The sequence below is a fragment of the Rana temporaria genome, chromosome 10 (genome assembly GCF_905171775.1).
Source record: "Rana temporaria chromosome 10, aRanTem1.1, whole genome shotgun sequence".
Classification (NCBI taxonomy): domain Eukaryota; kingdom Metazoa; phylum Chordata; class Amphibia; order Anura; family Ranidae; genus Rana; species Rana temporaria.
This window is the reverse complement of record NC_053498.1, coordinates 1,985,486-1,992,749: the sequence shown is the minus strand read 5'-3', so window position 1 is coordinate 1,992,749 and position 7,264 is coordinate 1,985,486. Positions and strand designations below refer to the sequence as shown.

The 7,264-nt window shown below is 43.1% G+C and overlaps 1 long non-coding RNA gene across 1 annotated transcript; it reads right to left on the bottom strand.

The window, feature by feature from the left end:
* Positions 1–2,758: 2,758 nt before the first annotated feature.
* Positions 2,759–3,310, bottom strand: LOC120915948. The gene is made up of 2 exons (XR_005743915.1): positions 3,062–3,310; positions 2,759–2,954 (listed from the first exon to the last, which is right to left on the bottom strand). It is a non-coding gene; the product is annotated as an uncharacterized LOC120915948 (long non-coding RNA).
* Between the last annotated feature and the right edge of the window lie 3,954 nt (positions 3,311–7,264).

The window sequence follows — 7,264 nt, the reverse complement described above, 5'->3', positions numbered from 1 at the left end:
AGACAACCTACTTTGCCACGAATCTTAAATCTCGGCTCTTGCTTTTTGATTTTTTTTTCTCCTTTGTGACTCTTTTTATTCTTGAAATAGAAGAACGAACACCCAAGTGTTTAAACCCTAAATCTCTTCCACGACGGGTTTTCCTGACCTCGTGTGCAAAATCTGGATCTCTGCCGACCGTCTAACACCAGCAAAGAGCCGTCGCTCAATATAAGAAACGAGACCGCTGCATTGAAAGTCATCAAACACTCTACAGAGCCTACGAATCAGACTAGGTCTCTGATTGGAACCCGGATTTCCACAGCAATACACTGCCCTGCCATCTAAATCCAAAGAGTCTGAGAACGATGAGTCTCATTCCTTCCCCCCAATCCCGCTTTCTGCCCTAATGACCTTCTATGGATCCAAGGCCACTCCATGAATCACCATCAACACTGAGCATGAGGAATCGGCGATCAATTGAGTCTGAGAACGATGAGTCTCACCCCTTCCCCCGACGACCCCGGTGTGATGGACCTACCAGGAATCCAAGGCCACTATTGAAGGCCACTCCATGACTTGGCACACATCGGCATTGATTATAAGGAATCGGCGATCAATTGTCGGAAAGCTGGCTGGTGACCTCGGAGAACCTAATCTAGAAGAAAAAATATTCTAAGTCCCACTTTTTGTTCACTTGGTAAAATGATTGGCATGTAAAGTGCAGATCATTTAACATTGAAGAAGTTAGGGCAGTGCCGGGGCAAGGTCATCCAGCGCCCAGGGCAAAGATGCCAAACTGTGCCCCTCCTTTCCCTTAGGGTGCCCCCCCCATCCCTGCAATTAACCATTGCGCCAGGGGCGACTGACCCTCCGCCCCCCCCCCCTGAGTTAGGGAATTACGTTTTCTTGATGTTAAGGGACCAGCTCCTGACCCATCAAGTCTGAGCTCGGCTCTGGTGTAGAGGTTAAGCAGCCGGCTGGTGACCCGGCCATGTTCTCGGTGTTGCCGGTTCGAATCTCGGCTCTTGCTTTTTGATTTTTTCCTCCTTTGTGACTTTTTATTCTTGAAATAGAAGAACGAAGACCCAAGTTACTGAGCGGAGGTGAGTAGCTCAGTGGATAAGAGCAGCAACCAGGGCGCCGAGGACTCAAGTTCAAATCCCGCAGTCCCCAGGTCAAGCCTCTGAGGAATCGCTTGCTGACGAGAGGCCGTTGACTTGAGTTCAAATCCCGGAGTGAATTGGGCGGAAGGGAATCACTCAGAGACCCCCGTGTTCAGATCCTGAAGACCCCCCCATGCTCGAATCGCTGAGGGAAAGCTTGGAGGCCATGGACGACCCACCAGTCCGCTCCAGTCCCAGGTCCACCACCGGCCTGTAACATGTGTGGCATCACATTAGGTTGTGGACACCCCGCCTCTTCGGTCCACGGTCTGTGACATCACTGCAACATATATAATAACAATGGGCTGTCTTACCGGGGCGGCCCATTCCAAAAGCAGGGACTTAGGTTTTTATATGGCCTCACCCCATATATATATATATATATATATATATATATATATATATATATATTCCACCTCCAGGCACTGGACAGTACCCAAACCCTTGCTCGCCCTCAAACATTTCTCACCATCTTGTTCCATTAGGAGGGAATTTCAGGGATTCGAACCCAGGTCTCCAGCAGACCAACCACAGCTCTTACCCACTGAGCCATCACTGCTTCACATCAACCTAACTACCTAATGTCCTACTTCAGGACTGAGGAGATGCTAAAGGATTAAAAAAAAACAGATTTGTGATGGCGCCCCCTGCTGGCTGCTCAGGTCACACACACCTAACAACAGAAATATCAACTCTACGCAACGGTCAGCATTGGAGCCACACCCCCCCCCCCCCCAATAAATACATCAGTGGAACCTCGGATTACGTGCATAATCCATTCTCGTATTCTAAAGCAATGGTCATCAACCCTGTCCTCAGGACCCACTAACAGGCCAGGTTTTATGTATTACCTTGGGGAGATGCAGACTAGAATGCGGCAATCACTGAGCAGCAAATGATATCACCTGTGATGTATTTCAGTTATCTTGCAAACCTGGCCTGTTAGTGGGCCCTGTAGGACAGGGTTGATGACCACTGATATAAAGCACTTGCATATCAAAGCGAGTTTCCCCATTGAAGTCAATGGAAACGAAAATAATTTGTTCCGCATTGACTTCAATGGCATGCAATACCGAATGCGACCAGAGGTGAGGGGGGCGCCGGAGAGCCTTGGAAAGGACAGAGGACGGCTCGGCTGACCTCGGAAACAGCCGAGAACAGAGTATTTCTGAGCATTTCCGAATGGCTCCCGCACCCAGGATGGAAGGACGATACATTGTCCCCGGAATGGAAGAACGATACATTGTCCCCGGAATGGAAGAGAGATACATTTCCATTCTGGGGACAATGGGGTTGATTTACTGAAACTGGAGAGTGCAAAATCTGGTGCAGCTGTGCATGGCGGCCAATCAGCTTCCAGGTTTTTTTGTCAAACAAGCTGAAGTTAGAAGCTGATTGGCCGCCATGCACAGCTGCACCAGATTTTGCCCTCCCCAGTTTTTGTAAATGAACCCCATAGTATCGTTCTTCCATTCCGGGGACAGAGAGATACATTGTCCCCGGAATGGAAGAGAGATAATAATGTACTAGAGAAGTACAATGTATCAGATATGTTCCAATAGGAAGAGAATAAAATGAAAAAAATCAGAAAACGCAGACAAAGTTTCAGGCCAAGGCTCCGCCCCTTTATTGGATTCCGTTATCACTCATCCTATAGAGTCACATCACTTTATTTATGGTCTCCGCCTCTTGGGGGGGGGGAGGGGATACTGCCTGGAGGTATACAGCGTCACTACCGGAGAGGCGCAATTCTTACGGAACGTCTCCGGAATCCATCGCCCCCGCCAGATCGTCTCCAATGCGAAATATCTGGAAGAGACACCGACACTGAGAACACAGTCCAGTCTTTGAATAGACCCCCCTCTCCCCTCCCCCTCCGAAAGATCTGCCCCCCGACAGCTTCCACCGGAGCTTACCGAGAGTTCTGTGCCCTCAGGGGGGCGGGCGGCCGTGTCGTCCAGGAGGTGGCGCTCCAGCGCAGTTCCTCGTTCTTCACGTCACACATGGAGACTCTGAAATAGAAGATCAGGAGGGGAGAGAAGGGCGACCAACCCGATAGGAGGAGGGGAACCGGATCTATTCCCTAGAGGGGGGTATGATCTCCATGTATAAATACATAAGGGGGGATATGATCTCCATGTATAAATACATAAGGGGGGATATGATCTCCATGTATAAATACATAAGGGGGGATATGATCTCCATGTATAAATACATAAGGGGGGATATGATCTCCATGTATAAATACATAAGGGGGGATATGATCTCCATGTATAAATACATAAGGGGGATATGATCTCCATGTATAAATACATAAGGGGGGATACGATCTCCATGTATAAATACATAAGGGGGGATACGATCTCCATGTATAAATACATAAGGGGGGGATATGATCTCCATGTATAAATACATAAGGGGGATATGATCTCCATGTATAAATACATAAGGGGGGATATGATCTCCATGTATAAATACATAAGGGGGGATATGATCTCCATGTATAAATACATAAGGGGGGATACGATCTCCATGTATAAATACATAAGGGGGGGATATGATCTCCATGTATAAATACATAAGGGGGGATATGATCTCCATGTATAAATACATAAGGGGGGATATGATCTCCATGTATAAATACATAAGGGGGGATATGATCTCCATGTATAAATACATAAGGGGGGATATAATCTCCATGTATAAATACATAAGGGGGATATGATCACATGTATAAATACATAAGGGGGGGATATGATCTCCATGTATAAATACATAAGGGGGGATAGGATCTCCATGTATAAATACATAAGGGGGAATATGATCTCCATGTATAAATACATAAGGGGGGATATGATCTCCATGTATAAATACATAAGGGGGGATATGATCTCCATGTATAAATACATAAGGGGGGATACGATCTCCATGTATAAATACATAAGGGGGGATAGGATCTCCATGTATAAATACATAAGGGGGGATATGATCTCCATGTATAAATACATAAGGGGGGGATATGATCTCCATGTATAAATACATAAGGGGGGATATGATCTCCATGTATAAATACATAAGGGGGGGATATGATCTCCATGTATAAATACATAAGGGGGGATATGATCTCCATGTATAAATACATAAGGGGGGATAGGATCTCCATGTATAAATACATAAGGGGGGATATGATCTCCATGTATAAATACATAAGGGGGGATATGATCTCCATGTATAAATACATAAGGGGGGATATGATCTCCATGTATAAATACATAAGGGGGGATATGATCTCCATGTATAAATACATAAGGGGGGATAGGATCTCCATGTATAAATACATAAGGGGGGATAGGATCTCCATGTATAAATACATAAGGGGGGATATGATCTCCATGTATAAATACATAAGGGGGGGATATGATCTCCATGTATAAATACATAAGGGGGGGATATGATCTCCATGTATAAATACATAAGGGGGGATATGATCTCCATGTATAAATACATAAGGGGGGATATAATCTCCATGTATAAATACATAAGGGGGGGATATGATCTCCATGTATAAATACATAAGGGGGGGATATGATCTCCATGTATAAATACATAAGGGGGGATATGATCACATGTATAAATACATAAGGGGGGGATATGATATCCATGTATAAATACATAAGGGGGGATATGATCGCCATGTATAAATGCATAAGGGGGGATATGATCTCCATGTATAAATACATAAGGGGGGATATGATCTCCATGTATAAATACATAAGGGGGGATATGATCTCCATGTATAAATACATAAGGGGGGATATGATCTGCATGTATAAATACATAAGGGGGATATGATCTCCATGTATAAATACATAAGGGGGATATGATCTCCATGTATAAATACATAAGGGGGGATATGATCTCCATGTATAAATACATAAGGGGGGATATGATCTCCATGTATAAATACATAAGGGGGGGATATGATCTCCATGTATAAATACATAAGGGGGGGATATGATCTCCATGTATAAATACATAAGGGGGGGATATGATCTCCATGTATAAATACATAAGGGGGATATGATCTCCATGTATAAATACATAAGGGGGATATGATCTCCATGTATAAATACATAAGGGGGATATGATCTCCATGTATAAATACATAAGGGGGGGATATGATCTCTATGTATAAATACATAAGGGGGGATATGATCTCCATGTATAAATACATAAGGGGGGATATGGGGGGATATGATCTCCATGTATAAATACATAAGGGGGGATATGATCTCCATGTATAAATACATAAGGGGGGATATGATCTCCATTTATAAATACATAAGGGGGAATATGATCTCCATGTATAAATACATAAGGGGGGATATGATCTCCATGTATAAATACATAAGGGGGGGATATGATCTCCATGTATAAATACATAAGGGGGGGATATGATCTCCATGTATAAATACATAAGGGGGATATGATCTCCATGTATAAATACATAAGGGGGGATATGATCTCCATGTATAAATACATAAGGGGGGGATATGATCTCCATGTATAAATACATAAGGGGGATATGATCTCCATGTATAAATACATAAGGGGGGATATGATCTCCATGTATAAATACATAAGGGGGATATGATCTCCATGTATAAATACATAAGGGGGGATATGATCTCCATGTATAAATACATAAGGGGGGATATGATCTCCATGTATAAATACATAAGGGGGGGATATGATCTCCATGTATAAATACATAAGGGGGGGATATGATCTCCATGTATAAATACATAAGGGGGGATATGATCTCCATGTATCAATACATAAGGGGGGATATGATCTCCATGTATAAATACATAAGGGGGGGATATGATCTCCATGTATAAATACATAAGGGGGGATATGATCTATATGTATAAATACATAAGGGGGGATATGATCTCCATGTATAAATACATAAGGGGGGATATGATCTCCATGTATAAATACATAAGGGGGGATATGGGGGGATATGATCTCCATGTATAAATACATAAGGGGGGGATATGATCTCCATGTATAAATACATAAGGGGGGGATATGATCTCCATGTATAAATACATAAGGGGGGGATATGATCTCCATGTATAAATACATAAGGGGGATATGATCTCCATGTATAAATACATAAGGGGGATATGATCTCCATGTATAAATACATAAGGGGGGATATGATCTCCATGTATAAATACATAAGGGGGGGATATGATCTCCATGTATAAATACATAAGGGGGGATATGATCTCCATGTATAAATACATAAGGGGGGATATGATCTCCATGTATAAATACATAAGGGGGGATATGATCTCCATGTATAAATACATAAGGGGGGATATGATCTCCATGTATAAATACATAAGGGGGGGATATGATCTCCATGTATAAATACATAAGGGGGGATATGATCTATATGTATAAATACATAAGGGGGGATATGATCTCCATGTATAAATACATAAGGGGGGATATGATCTCCATGTATAAATACATAAGGGGGGGGATATGATCTCCATGTATAAATACATAAGGGGGGATATGATCTCCATGTATAATACATAAGGGGGGATATGATCTCCATGTATAAATACATAAGGGGGGGGATATGATCTCCATGTATAAATACATAAGGGGGGATATGATCTCTATGTATAAATACATAAGGGGGGGATATGATCTCTATGTATAAATACATACGGGGGGGGGGGGGGATATGATCTCTATGTATAAATACATAAGGGGGGATATATGATCTCCATGTATAAATACATACGGGGGGATATGATCTCCATGTATAAATACATAAGGGGGGATATATGATCTCCATGTATAAATACATACGGGGGGGGGGGGGATATGATCTATTATTCAATAACAATGTAATTCTCACACTCACCAGTAGATGGCAGCAGATCCCTGGTAATGGATGGTCAGCTCCTGTGTACAGCGAGGGGGTCACATGACATTGTTTTTCTGGTGTGGGTGACATTGGTGTGTACGGGTCAGACTTTGCCCATGATCGATCTTTTCTCATCGCCGGACATACCACCGGCCACTAGAGGGAG